At 42.7% G+C, this 15,784-nt stretch overlaps 1 pseudogene; it reads right to left on the bottom strand.

Annotated features, from left to right (window-relative positions):
• Positions 1 to 223: 223 nt before the first annotated feature.
• On the bottom strand, positions 224 to 1,753 carry LOC147728679 (kinesin-like protein KIF24; annotated as a pseudogene).
• Between the last annotated feature and the right edge of the window lie 14,031 nt (positions 1,754 to 15,784).

Raw genomic sequence — 15,784 nt, 5'->3', positions numbered from 1 at the left:
GGTGGTCATCTTGAGGTCAGGCAAGGTGGTGGAGTCTTTGCTGCTAAACTCAGCCAGTCTCCAAAATTCTCGAAAACTCAGAGGCAGTGGTGCAGCATGAGGACAGGGCTAGTGTCCACATGCCTTCAGGGGGGATGAGCGCAGGTGAGTAATATCCGTCAGTGGGAGAGACAGCAGCCATTTGCAGGTCAGGCCGGGCGCCTCAAGGGTCATACTCAATTAGTCAGGGGGGCTCATCTGGGTCATCCCTTAAGGTCTGAGTTAGTTTGCTTTGTCTGAAAGGTGTATGTGCATGTTCTTGATGCAATGCACGGATACATTCCTTCAGAGCTAGAAGACTCTGATTTATTTCTGCTCCTTCAAACTTAGTTTGCTTGTTGGACTCCCTGGTGACAGCTGCTCTCTCACTACCAGCCAAGTCAATGAAAGACATCTTTCCAAACATTCTGCGTGCAGAATCTTTAACCTGAATCTTAATTATCGCATGAGACCGAGATGAATCTGAATTTACTCCTATAGCCCCAGTACTCCGCTCCTGACTACCTTTATTGATTACCTCAAGTAACAGTTCCACGCTTTCTACTTGAACTTCACGCAATCTCACGATTTGCACAACATGATTTCCATCTTCCCATGCAAACAGCCTTTTTCTCCCATTTAGAACATCATAAAGTTGACCGCAGTAAATCTCATAGAAGCTAATCCCAACAAGGAGATTTCTCTTCAGCTGTGACATCTCCAATTGTCTGAATATATCTTTTGCAGTCAGTGCATACAATCCAGGGTTCTGTGGTGTGCCTATCATGGTATACGTCTTTCCAGCACCCGTCTGTCCATAAGCAAAGCAGGAAGCATGTCCGCCATTGAAAAGGTGGTGGATCAGCGAGTAAGCAGTCCTCATGTACACGTCCTGGTTGGTCAGTACCTCGCTAAAGACTTCATCAAAATGAAAGACATGCTCCAGAATATATTGTTTGAGATCCACCGCCTCTTTCTCGTCATAAATCAAAACGATTTCTTTGTCTTCCACTGTGACAACATTCATTTCACCACTTCGCGCCTCTCTTGCCCCGAGAGGACGCTTCCAGACACAAACTCTTATTTTATCACTTCCTGCCCAGGGACCATCATTCTCAAAGTTATTGGCCCCTATGCAGGAATCAGGAACCCCATAGTTGTACCCTGACACATAAGTCACTCTTTGGATGACGGGTGCCTCGTTTTCCCCAAGCAGCGTGGAAATATCTGTTGAGGTTTCTTTGAATACCCCTCTGTTTTGTGGACATGTGCTGGCTCCATTTTCCCGACTTGCTGGGTTACTAATTTGAGAATCCTCTGGTAAGATGTCCCCAGTTGTTTCCACTTTGTGTTTATGAGCATACATTTCAGAATTTCTTGATCTCATTTCAAAATTTCGAAAGCATTCACTGGTCCCAAACTAAGAATCAAACTTTGGTTGCCTACAAGGGCCAGTCCGCATTACTGTGGCTGCAGGTAGACACAGCCAGGTTCATAATGTGGAATAGTCTGCCCATCTTCTGTGTCGTCTTCTTCCTGCACGCTCTGGATGATTTGGATGAGCTGGAAGAGACGCTTACAGTCATCCATGTTGTGCACCCCCAATTTGGGCTAGGTAGTCTTTCATAGTTATCTCAGTCAACAGCTCAGTCCTCTGGAGACCAATTGCAACAAAGGAAGGGTAATATTTCTCTAAGTCTGCCTCCTAAAGGCATTCATACAGACACAAGATCATTTTCACTGAGCCTGACGAACCCGCAGACGATGTCCCGGTGCCCCTGGTCCCCATTGCAGCCCCCTGTGGGATAACAATGCATTTACAGCGAGTGGTTGAAACCCATATTTTTCCCCCAGCCCCGCCCCTTCTTTGCCGCCTCTGACATTCCTGCCTGTGGGCGGGGCTCAGTTCAGCTTCACTGCTTGCCCCTCTGTACTCACTCAGGAGCCTTCAGGCCACGATGCTGTGAGTGCTGTGGGGCCTGGCTTGGGTTCCTATTCGCTAGAAACTGTGGGATATATTTACAAGCCCTTAGCACCAACGGCATTAGTAACAATGGGGTTACCCAGTTATGTACAGAACCTGGGGAATACTGCAGTAAACGAACAATGATTCTGCTACCTATCTATCATGGAATGCGTTAATAACCAAATCTAGCCCCCTTTAGTGGGCTACTCATTCAAAGTGACACAATATATTAATTTCAAAAAATGATTGTCAATTTCTAAGAAAAATTCTCCCAAATATTACTAATAATCAAAAATTATTTGTATTAAAGATATAGGGCCAGATATAGGTGGCCCATTACCGGTCGGTAAACCCGAAATTCGGTAAATTTCAGGTTTACCGACCGGTATTGTGCCATTTGCTATGTAGGGGAGATTCGGTAAATACCGAATCAGTATTTACTGATTCTGTATTTACCGAATCATCATTTACCGATTCGGTGTTTACCGAATCGGTAAATGACATATAGGAAGCACTTTGAAGAGTGCTTCTGTGCTTTAAGGATTCGTAATTTACCACCAACTATTCGTTGGTGGTAATTAACGAATACCTCTGTAAATGCAAATCTGTGCATTTACACCAGTGCCATGTGGCAGAAATACATGCCCTTAATGCATGTATGTGTGCCACATATGCACACAAGCACTATTCAGGGGTGCAACAGGGTGTCAATGTGACACCCAGTCACCCTTGACTCTTTCCCTATTTTACCGAATCTGTATTTACCGATTTGGTAATTGACATTCATTCCTATGGGCCTCCAGGCCCGTAGGAATGAATGGCAATTACCGAATCGGTAAATACCGATTCGGTAAATACCAAATCTAACGGTTCTGTATTTTTTACTGATTTTTTATCTACATTGCATTTACCGATTCAAAAATACTGAATCGGTAAAATTCGGTATTTCCTAATCGGTAAATTACAATTACCTACATCTAGCCCATAGTCTATACACACACATACAAAAATAACATATACAATATATAAGTGATTACATATATAAATCACATCATAATACAAACATTTACAGTGTTGAAAAAATTACATAAATATATAAATCACATCACATTGTAATACACACAAATAATAATCAACACATATAAAATTGACTAATTCATATCATGTCCTATTCCTAATTAGTAGTCATGTGTCAAAATATCCCAGTTGAATTGAAACAGTCTTTTGTTTGACACGGACTGAGAAGTTTAATATATCAAACACGTCGACGTTTCGACCCCTCCTTATCTCGCAAAAACTTGGTATGTCAATCTGGGGTCTTCATCAGGACTAAACAAAAAGTGTGTGCAACCTATACAAAGAAATCAAAACATATCTATATTAGAATTGGGATTCCTATGACTCGGGGAGAACTGTCTTCTATGTTGAACTACAAGTTCAATCCTCACCGTTATAAATGGATGTAGCATCTCGAGTTTCCAATAAATCAAATGCGGGTTCTCATAAGTGAACTCCACCTTCACTGACCTTAAGTATCAAAAATAGTAATAAACACAGTACCCTTAATTAATCAGGTATCTCATACTCCTTGTCTAAGTGAGCGACATAAGGAGAGTGCGCTAAACTCACCTCCTTATGTGTTACATCAAAGATCCGAGTCTCAGAACAAGGGCACCTTAAGGCCATCCTTCTCCATTTTGAACACAGTGACACTCACTGTTTGTAGAGGAATCAACATGTAACCATTATACACACAGCCTTTGGTCGCATTACAAATTGACTTATGTACCTAAAGTTAAGTTAATTGTTTGACTCCCAAGACATACCTCCTTAGATGTCTGTATTTCCACAACCTTTGCACTCCTATAAAACCATCTTGGGAAAATCCTTACTCCAATGTAAACTATGAACCTGACTCCTTTAAATTCTAAAAAAGGGGGAGACCAAAAAGGGAGGATAGACCATCATTACCAAGTTGAAGGTCTACACACATGACTGTGCCTTATTAAAATGTCGTGCTCCGCTTACCTAAAACGTGCACAGTATTACTCCCAGCACAGTTTAAGTTTGGGAAACCAAATAGAAAAACCGGGCACGCATAGGCTGCCTCCAAAAGCTGTTGAGCAAAACGGAAAAGAACACCAAGCATTAGTCTACCAATATGTTCAAACCCCATGCTCGCATTCCAAATTAGAATCAAGACTAGCGAAATTATACCTGCAAACGTTCTGCCGCCGTCTTGAACGCCGCCAAAGGTGTGTGAATCGGAGACAATGTCTCCGACTCCATTAGTAATCACTTCCGCGTGGCGTGGACGACGTGAGCAACGTCCCCGTACGTCCGGATCGTCATGGTAACCAATAGACAAAAATGGCTCAACCGAGACCATGATCGTGTATAAGTTACTCTGTGAGCAAAAGTTTTCAATAATACTGTTTAAAATTATACACAATTCTTTTTTTTAACGATCTATGAAAGCATATCGAGATCGCATAGCACCCGTTGAGACCAAAACTAGGTCAGACTTAATGAGTATGAGACGGCGCTCCTATCTCTACCTCCAGTGGATGCAGGCAACGCATTACGACGTCTGCATACGTCTTGTTCATCATGGTAACTAATACACAAACAAAATGCTCTGCCGAAACCATGATCACGTGTAGAGCGGACAAGTGTGTTCACCATCTCGTGTAATCCTATCTGAAAGGCGCGCAATGTTTAACTGCCTTCCAGAAGAATGATGTAAATTACTGAAATCTCGAACCCACATTGTCTTCTGAAGGTAAAACACTCGTGTGACCATGCTATAGCCATGCTTTGGAAAAAAAGGGCAAAAGACCATCAATTCAATCTTGACATTCGTGCTGACCACATAAGAGCATGTAGTATCAAGAAAGGACTAGCTTAGTTGTGTTTTGGGAGACTCAGTGTGTACGTCTGTCGGTAAACCAACTGGTTTGGTTGTGAAGCCCTCACCCACCAACCTAGTTGGTGGCATGCTTCATCATCGGGCCCACCACAGTGACACCGAATGTGTCCCGGGTGTGCTTCGACTCCAGATTACTGAGGAGCTGGTATACTTACTGAGTGTGCTGTGTTGTGGGTGTGAAAGTGATTTAAAAGCTATGCAGTGGGTCCCAGTTCCCGAGGGTATATGGATAACTTTAATGTCTGGGCCCCTGCTAGCAGATAAAAAGGCAAACGGACGCAGTGGAGTGAGTTATGGGCTCCCACGTTACAAAGGACGTGGGAGCCCATGACTCACTCCACTGCGTCCGTTTGCCTTTTTATCTGCTAGCAGGGGCCCAGACATTAAAGTTATCCATATACCCTCAGGAACTGGGACCCACTGCATAGCTTTTAAATCACTTTCACACCCACAACACAGCACACTCAGTAAGTATACCAGCTCCTCTGTAATCTGGAGTCGAAGCACACCCGGGACACATTCGGTGTCACTGTGGTGGGCCCGATGATGAAGCATGCCACCAACTAGGTTGGTGGGTGAGGGCTTCACAACCAAACCAATTGGTTTACCGACAGACGTACACACTGAGTCTCCCAAAACACAACTAAGCTAGTCCTTTCTTGATACTACATATAAACCAGGGGATCCGGACTAGCTTTTCTAGTCCTCTCTCTCCATTTTGATTTGCTGTCACATAAGAGCATGGACATCATGTGAGCATGGACATCGTGTGGTATATTACCATCAATTTGAAACTGGGTTTTCTACCAACATACATATATCACATAATTTATACAAGGCTGACAATGCAACAGCATACATGTGTTTTTGAATTGAGCAATCCCCAATTTGTGTCAAATCTATCCCAAAGCAGTGTCATTATGATACTACAAGTACAAATCATCAAGCATTACAGTCATAAAGATGAAAAGATTCGTACTTCTTTAGACAGCAAAAACAGTGTATTAATGACCTGTGTGGCAAGGTGGATCCCACAATGCTATAGTATTAACCTTTCCCTCATGGATGTATTTAGAATTACATTTCTACTTCAACACAAACCAGGCACTTAACCGGTATTCAAAAATACTATCTGCCTAGACATTTCCTCCTGTACATTCAGACCCAAAAGCGCTGAGTCAAGAAGATGTATCCATTTACATTCTCGCAGGCCCATTACTGCTGACATAGAGCCACCTCTAGCATTAGGTACAATTTTCTCTAGGACCCACCATCTTAAACTATCATAGGGATGATTCTTTTCCCCGAAATGATCAACCAGTGGAGCCCCTTTTGTTTTGCATCGAATCCTCGAGCAATGTTGACGTACTTGGACCTTTACTTTTTGCCTTGTCTGGCCCCCATACACCATATCACAGTGGCACTTGATGATGAATATAACATCTGTAGAGTTGCAGTTGGTATGATGTTTTAAAGTATACCTTCTCTAGTTATTCGTGAATTCTTTTTGTTCAATTTCCAATTCACAGGCCTTACACGTACTGCACTTATAGTAACCCTGTAAGGGAAGTAACATCAATTGTGATCGTAAGTCAGGTTGAGTCGGTGTCTTTAAAAACAAACTTAAACCTTGATCTTTTATATTGCAGCTCCTTTTATAAGCAAAAAGTGGTGGATCATTAGTTCCCAAATCATCAGTTATCAAAGACCAGTTCTTTTTAATGATCTTTTTTATATCATTGCTCCTGTTGCTAAAGGTTGAGACACAAACAATCCTTATATTCTTTTTACTTTTGTTAGTATTGATCTCCAAAAGTGTCTCCCTGTGGCAATACCTCGGTCTTTTCCTCAATCTCCTTAGGAGACCCCGTGGATATCCTCGTTCTATAAGCCACACAATAAGTTCATCTGATTCCCGGCAAAAATCAGTTCTGTGGGAACAATTCCTACGCAATCTGAGAAACTGCCCGTAGGGAAGATTATCTCTCAGATTGCGTGGATGATGACTCGCATATCCCAACAGTGTATTCCGTTCAAGAGGGTTTCTGTAGAGTGTTGTATACAGTTTTCCTTCCTCGTGTTTAATAGTCAGATCTAAGAAATCAATTTTGTCTGAATTGTATTTCATCGTGGACTTAATATCTTCGCATCTTTCATTGAGCAAGATACAAAATTGCTCAACGGTTGCAGAGTCACCTTTCCAGACCATGATGACATCATCGATATACCTCTTCCACAGCACAATATTGGCTATGAAAGGGTTATTGATGCTGTAAATGAATCTGGCTTCATTTTCATCCATAAAGAGATTGACTATGTCTGGGGCAAATCCTGCCCCCATAGCTACTCCGTTAGTCTGATAAAAGAATTGTTTCTGAACCACAAAAAAGTTTTTGTTCATAGCTTTTTCTAATAGCTCTATAATGAAGTCAGTTGGCACAAAGTGTAGTCTTTCTCTACAATCCAGCACCTTCCTAGCTACATCCAATGCTTCTCTCTGCGGTAGCTAGTATATAAAGAAGACACATCCATGGTCACTAAAAGATGTTTACTTCTATCAAATGGAAAATCCTCTACCCAGTTAAGCACTCCCATGGTGTCTCTTATGAATGACCTAGTTTTTGAAACCCTAAGTTGTAAGAAAATATCGATGTAACAGCACAATGCTTCAAGAATCGAGCCACACCCGGACACGATTGGCCTGCCGGGTGGTTTATCCTGATTCTTGTGCACTTTAGGTAAATTGTATACTGTAGGGATATGTGGTTCCCTTTGATTCAGATATCCACATTCAAGATCACTCAGATAGCCTTCCTGTAGACCTATTTTAGTTAGCTGCTGAATAAGTTTGGTTATCATTTTAGTCGGATCACCTGGGATCCTTTGGTAGTTCTTCCCCACATCGAGTTTGGACAAGATCTCAGAGACATAGTCATCCTTATTCTGAATCAAAATCGAACCAACTTTATTGTCTGGCTTGATCACCACCTCATCGTGTTTTAGAGCAAGAAGGCTAGTCCTCGCCTCTGTTGATATATTGTGCTTTATGTAATTAGGAGTTTCAAACAACTGTAGCATATCTCTAAGTACCACCTGCTCAAAAGCAATGATCTTATGAGACATCTGCTGATTTGGTGGGATAACTGTAGAGGATGTCCTCAATGGTGTAGCTGGGCTTTTCTTTTCATAAGAAGGGTTAGGATTCTTATAGAAAAAGTGTCTCAAGCGTGTCTTTCTAAAGAATCGATGACGTTCAATCTTAGTTTCAAAACTGCTACATGGAGCAGTTGGTACAAAACTTTGGCCCTTGGAATGGACCGATATTTCTGTAGAAGTAAGTTGATGTTTGGAGAGATTAATAATGGGGTTACTGTTTTCACATCCTCCATTACTCACAAGTGTCAAGCCCTGTGTCTGGGGCATATCTGGAAGGGTATTGGATTCATCTACCACCTGTATGTTTGTCTCCTGGTGGATATCTCCCCATGTGTCTGTGGGTAAAATTTCACCCCTCTCCGCCCCTGCCAGACACATGGGAAGATATCCACCAGGAGACAAACATACAGGTGGTAGATGAATCCAATACCCTGTGTGTCAGCCATATTTATAAGGCCATGCAAAGCCACTTTGCATGGGTTTACACAGCCCTGTAAAAATGGCCCTCTTTCACGCAGTATTCTGTATTAAAAGGAGCTAGTCATGGGTGTTGCCACACAACTCCCATGGCTTTTTGACACTTACCCAGATTTACAAGGATTGGTAAATCTGAGGTTGTGCCAAAAACTAACGCCTTTCAAGGGGAGGCGTTAAAGTGGCACAATGAGGAAAAAATGCTTTCATTTCTACTTTTTGCTCTTTATATGTGTGCTGCATGCTGCAACATGCCATTGAAGACTATTTTTGTGCAGGTAGGTGTGACTACCTGTACAAACACAATCATCCCTGCAACGCAGACACTCTTGCAGCATGGGGAGAGCACAGGGGTGTGCCATATTCCTGTAAATACAGTGCATCATTGCATTTTTTTAAATGATGCAACTCGGCGCAGCAAAATTGCTTGTAGCGCCGCACTGTGCCATTTCATTGTAGATATCCACCTGTGGTTTCAGCAGTACAAGAATGATGGTTCAGATCTTTCTTGACATGAAGATCCTTTTGTGTCTCCACTCCTCCATTTCTATCCCAAGCGCATCCGATTGAGCAGGGTGTTCCTCAGGGCTCGGCACTGAGCCTCACATTGTTCTATCTTTATGTTCAGCCACTAGCTGCTGTTGCCAGACAGTGGGACCTTACTATGGTCTCATATGCGGACGAAACGCAGCTGGTGGTTGCTCTTACGGATGGCTCAAGCCTGAACGTCTCCAAGTTTAAAAGTGAACTTATGGCCGTGGCAGATTAGATGACGTCTAATTGTTTGGAATTAAACGCAAACAAAACCGAAGTCTTGATAGTCGGTAAGAACACTGACTTATGGGGTGACCATTGGTGGCCTAATGCCTTAGGTAAGGCCCCCAAACCTAGGAATGAAGTTAAGAACTTGGGGGTGTGGATGGACAGCTCTCTTAGTTTCCGCTGCCACACTAAAAAAGTTGCTGCCACATGTTTCGGCATTTTACGAGGTATTAAACCTATCCTAAAATTTTTTGATGCATCCACCAGACATCTGAAATCCAGTCTACTATCCTCTCCCATCTGAACTACGCTAGCTCCCTGCTCCTCTGGGCAAATCAAGCCAAGATCACCCGGATGCAGCGTATCCAGAACGCAGCTGCCAGAGCCTTAGTTGGCCTTCCACGGTTCTGCTCTGCCGCCAATAACATCCGGAGGCTTCACTGGCACCCTATGGCGCAGAGGATTCAGTTTAAGACGATTTGTATGTCTTTTAAAATTCTGAAACTGGCCACGCCTAAAATGCTCAATAACCTGCTGATCCTGTATGTCCCCTCTCGTGCATTATGTTCTACGGGGCAGCATTTGGTTATGGTGTCTCGGATAAAACGCTGCAGAGCGGGAGGTCGCTCCTTCCGTTATCTGGCAGCAAAACTGTGGAACTCACTACGAGAACTGGATGACCTGTTGACCTTCAGGAAGGCAGTTAAAACTAATCTCTTTCCCTTAAAAAAATTAATTCTTTTGGGAATCTGTCTTACTGGGTTTCACCGTAGTATGCTTTTCTTTCTGCTGCTGTAAGCGCTGGGACGCCCCTTTTCTGGGGCAGCTGAGCACTATATAAGTAGTTATAACATAACATAACAATGCTCTGTTCCCACACATGTTGTTATTAGTACACTCTTGCAATCGTCATAAAGTATTATCTATGGAGACTTTGCATCTGCTCTTAAGAAATGTTCAAAATCTATGTGTGCTGCTACTATCTCATTTCCCCTTTTAATTTGTTTTAAGATTATTGCACAGTGATAGTTAGCTTTTTATACCTATCTATTGTTAATTGCTATACTTTTCCCTGGGGCACTACATTAAAAGTAACTGTTACCACTGGCATGTAATATTTAAATGTATGTGTGCTGCTAATTATCCCCGCTACTTTTTAAAAGATGATTGCTTCTTGCGACCTGGTTTTTATATTTTTCTTATATTTTCCTTTTTCCTTTTTATTAAATAGCATGTCCCTATTTGATCTTTTAGATCTGCTGTGGTGCTCTATTTGTTAGAGTTTCTATTGAGATGTTTTGAACCCATGTGTGTTGTTATTATAGTTCAAGTTCAAGTTCAGGGATTTATATAGCGCACTACTCACCCAGAGGGTCTCAAGGCGCTTGGGGAGGGGGGTTTATTTTTTGTCGAATAGCCAAGTTTTAAGTTCTTTTCTCAAGGAGATGTGGTTCTGAGTAAGGCGTAGGTGAGTGGGGAGTGAGTTCTAGGTCTTGGCCGCCAGGAAAGGAGAAGGATCTGCCACCCATGGTGGATTTTCGGATGCGCGGGACTGCGGCGAGGGCTTGATTGGAGGATCTTAGTTGGCGGGTGGGTGTGTAGAAGGACAGTCAAGTGTTGAGGCATTCGGGTCCCACTTTGTAGAGGGCCTTGTAAGCACGGGTGAGGAGACGGAACGTAATTCTCTTGTTGACGGGAAGCCAGTGGAGGTCTTTTAGGTGTCCGGTAATGTGATCTTGGCGAGGGATGTCCAATATGAGTCTCGCTGATGCGTTTTGGATGCATTGGAGTTTTTTCTGTAATTTTGCTGTGATTCCGGCGTATAGTGTGTTACCATAAGCCAGTCGACTTGTGACGAGTGCGTGGGTGACAGTCTTTCTTGTCTCGGGGGGGATCCAGCGGAAGATCTTTTTGAGAATACGAAGTACGTTGAAGCAGGAGGATGAGACTGCGTTGACTTGTCTGGACATCGAGAGAGAGGAGTCTAGGATGAAGCCAAGGTTACGTGCGTGGTCTGTGGGTATGGGTGCTGTGCCCAGAGCGGAAGGCCACCAAGAGTCGTCCCAGGCAGAGGGGGAAGATCCTAGGATGAGCACCTCCATTTTGTCTGAGTTGAGTTTTAGGCGGCTGTGTTTCATCCATTCGGCTACTTCTTTCATGCCTTCGTGAAGATTGGTTTTGGCGGTGTTAGGGTCTTTGGTGAGGGAAAGGATTAACTGGGTGTCGTCGGCGTAGGAGATGATGTTAAGGTTGTGTTGGCGCGCGATGGATGCGAGTGGGCTCATGTAAACGTTGAAGAGGGTGGGACTGAGTGATGATCCTTGTGGTACGCCACAGATGACTTCAGTGGCCTCTGAGTTGAATGGGGGGAGACGGACTCTTTGAGTTCTCCCGGCGAGGAATGAGATGATCCAGTCCAAGGCTTTTCCTTGTATGCCGATGTTGCTGAGGCGTTGTATAAGGGTGCTGTGACAGACTGTGTCGAAAGCGGCAGAGAGGTCGAGTAGAATGAGGGCCACTGTTTCTCCGTTATCCAGTAGTGTTCGGATGTCGTCTGTCGCTGCTATGAGGGCGATTTCGGTGCTGTGTTTGGCTCGAAAGCCGGACTGAGAGGGATCGAGGGAGTTGTTGGATTCAGGAAGGCGGCGAGCTGGCTGTTGACGGCTTTCTCAATGTCTTTGGCGGGGAATGGGAGGAGGGATATGGGTCGGTAGTTTTTAAGTTCAGAGGGGTCTGCTGTGGGTTTCTTCAGGAGGGCGCTGAGTTCGGCGTGTTTCCAGCTTTCTGGGAAGGTGGCAGAGTTGAAAGAGCAGTTGATGACATCACGGAGATGGGGTGCAATGATGGAGTCAGCTTTGTTGAAGATGTGGTGGGGGCAGGGGTCGGTTGGCGAGCCAAAGTGGATTGAGTTCATTAGGCGTATGTTGTCTTCAGTGGTGATTGGGTTCCAGGTGCTGAGGTTGTTAGTTAGCGGTGTATGTTCTGAGGGGGGTGGGGAGGGTTGTTCGCAGGGAGTGTTCTCTAAGCTGTTGTGAATGTCGGCAAATTTGTTGTAGAAGAAGGAGGATAACGCATCGCAGAGGTCTTGGGAGGGAGTGATGTTGTTAGATGCTGCGGTGGGGTTGGTGAATTCTTTGACGATGTTGAAAAGTTCCTTGCTGTTATGGGCGTTGTTGTCGAGTCGATCCTTGAGTGCTGATTTCTTGGTGGATCGAATCAGTTGGTGGTGTTTGCGGGTGGCTGCCTTGAGGGTGGCCATGTTGTCGGTGGTTGGGTTTTTTCTCCATGTTTTCTCTAGGGTGCGGCATAGCTTCTTGGATTTTTTAAGGTCATCATTGAACCAGGGAGCTTTTTTGCTATTGCGTTTCTGGGGGGAATTTATATTATTGCTGCATTTTTAATTTTCACATTTGTTAATCTAGAGGTCTTTTAAATATGACGTATGGTACTTTTTACGGTTGATTTGTAAGAAAAATTAAGTAAATTGATGAAAGGCCTCTTAGTTCCTGTGGGGTCGGAAACAGCAGTTACTGGCCCATTGGAATTATGAGATCTGCTGGAAGACTACAGCAGCTTAGCTTTCAACTAAAACATGTTGGCAGTTAAATGGGGAGACCCTAGCAAACTCGACAAATATAAATGAAATGTTTTGTTCTCGTTTGGTGCTAAACATTTTTCCTCACTTGACTTCACCCTCAGGATGCCACCAGATAAAGTTGCACCCCTCATCACAATAATTTACACATTTTATGACGCCTTTGGCACCTTTAAGTTTTTGAGGATGCCATTTGGGTTAATATCCACTGCCTCTGTTTTTCAGAGTGCAATGGAGAAAATATTAAAAGCTATAGCAGGAGTGAACTTCTACCAGGACGATGTGTTGATGTTTAGGGCTCACCTTGGGAGGCTGCAAAAGAGTGGGTTGACATTGAAGTCAGAGAAATGCAAGTTCAATGTGCCTTAGATAGAATACCTAGGACACTTGATTACAGCATCAGGTATTCAACCCAAAAGTGAGCTTGCAAATGCCATCAAGAACTTGCCTTCTCGTCAGAGTAAGGAGGAGTTGGCAAGTTTCTTGGCATGACATAATGTTGCCGTAAGTTTGTGCTACGGTGTGCCGAATAAATTGTATGCATGAAAGGTTTACTGAGAAAAGGCGAAATAATATATCTGGTGTTGGTCAAGTGAGCATGAGTTTGAAGGTGTAAAATCTTTCTTACATAATGCTTCAAATTTGGAAACTTTTGAGCGCAAGTATGAGACCTTTGTAATGACTGAAGCCAACTATAAAGCCTGGGAGCAGTTCTTGTGCAAGGGTCAGGGGACCAGGACAGAACCATATGGGTTGTATTACAAGGGCTGAGAGGGGTGGAGCTCAATTACTCGTGATAGAGGAAGAGGTGTTGCGAGTCTATTGGGCGGGGAAAAAAGCGAAAGAAATTTCTCTGGGGGGGCATGTTTGATATCAAAACCAATCACAAGACTGTTTGAGAGGGGTTTCAAAGAAAGGAATTGATTTAGTCTCTAATCACATTCACAAATGGGTAGTTGCGCTTCAAGAGTTTGAGTTTGATTTATTGTGTGTGCCCAATGCAAATAATTTATTGGTAGACTGCTTTTCAAGAATGTGTAGTATAAATGATGACCATGGTCCAAGAAGTGATGAATACTTTGGTACGGAAGAGAATGAAGAAGAAGTGAGTGTGTGCCTGATCACGGATGGTATAATACAGGAAGGTGAGTGGAGGAAAGAACTAAAGCAAGATGTTGTGCTACAGAAGGTTGTTAGTATAGTGCTAGGAGGCTGGTGCAGTAAAAACAGGTGTGAGGAAGATATTTTAGGGTATTGGCAGGTGAAGGATGAATTGGTCGTGAAGACAGGATATTGATGAGAAGAAGTAAACTGGTACCTTCAAACTGCTTGAGGAAAAGGTTGGTGGATGATGCTCACACAAGCCACATGGAAAACAGAAACAGTGCTGGCCCTCGGGATAATTTTACCTTACAATTTATGAGAGTACAAACAAGGGGAAAACCTGTTGTTTGTATGGGTTATTTTATTTAGACCCTTTTTATCAATTTTTGATCATTTTGAAAAACATTTTTATGGGTGAGAAAAAACACTAATTACAAACATTTACACTATTTACAACTATCATACATGCAATTATCATACAACAATCAATAACAAACATATATGCAAATGAATCCACAATTATATACAAGCTTCTTTTACAAGAGAAAACAACAATTCAAACATCACAATAATTAATCTTTGCGAGAATTCAAATCATTAAAGTGCCCCACCAGGGTCAAAAAACGGCAAATAGGCATTTTTGATTTAGCAAAACCTCAAGTTATTTATCAACTTTAACTAATTGTAGAGTTTCAATTCAATTTGTTGTTGCCTTTTTCTGTTTTTTGACCCTGGTGGGGCACTTTAATGATTTGAATTCTCGCAAAGATTAATTATTTGTGATGGTCGAATTGTTGTTTTCTCTTGTAAAAGAAGCTTGTATATAATTGTGGATTCATTTGCATATATGTTTGTTATTGATTGTTGTATGATAATTGCATGTATGATAGTTGTAAATAGTGTAAATGTTTGTAATTAGTGTTTTTTCTCACCCATAAAAATGTTTTTCAAAATGATCAAAAATTGATAAAAAGGGTCTAAATAAAATAACCCATACAAACAAAAGGTTTTCCCCTTGTTTGTACTCTCATAAATTGTGAGGTAAAATTATCCCGAGGGCCAGCACTGTTTCTGTTTTCCAGTATTATAAGGTCCAGCTGACCCTCTGTCCCAGGACCAAACTCCGTTTTGTTTACAAACACAAGCCACATGGGCATATCCAAGTCCAAGGGGAGGGTCTGAGAATTCTATTGGTGCCTGGCAATGCACTTGATTGTTGAAAGGGAAATAAGGGATTACATCGAGTGTGTGCAGAGTGGACAATTTTTGCAATACAGGACACAGCCCACGGTCGTAAGAGAACATTTTTCTGCTTCATGGGTGAATGCAGCATTAGACATCCTCGGTCCAGTCAAGGTGAAATCGAGTCAGTATGTTGGTATGTTTTAGTATGAACTGATATGTTCTCGTGTTGGCTAGAGATAAGAATAGTGAACTCAGTAGGGTCTAGGGTGGTGATAAGTTTCCTAGAAGAGATGTTAAGGAGGGATAGTTTCTCCTTCACACTACATACTGACAATGGTGTGCCACTAACATCAGAGATTGCTGAAGAATTTTTTAGGATAAGAGGCATGAAACATAAAAAGGCAGCACTATACCACCCAGAAACCAATTGTGAGGTAAAACGCATCAATAAAGTGTTTAAGGAAAGCTTACAGCAATCTTTGATGTAGGGTGTACATTGGGCAAATGACTGAGAAAGAAAGTGCGAGAAGACCAACACTCCACCGACAGGTGTCTCACCATTTCAGCTGTTCAAAGGAAGAATCTCTAATAGTGA

This window comes from Lissotriton vulgaris, chromosome 3_1 (genome assembly GCF_964263255.1).
Source record: "Lissotriton vulgaris chromosome 3_1, aLisVul1.2, whole genome shotgun sequence".
NCBI classification, from domain to species: Eukaryota; Metazoa; Chordata; class Amphibia; order Caudata; family Salamandridae; genus Lissotriton; species Lissotriton vulgaris.
This window is presented reverse-complemented; position numbering and strand designations above follow the sequence as displayed.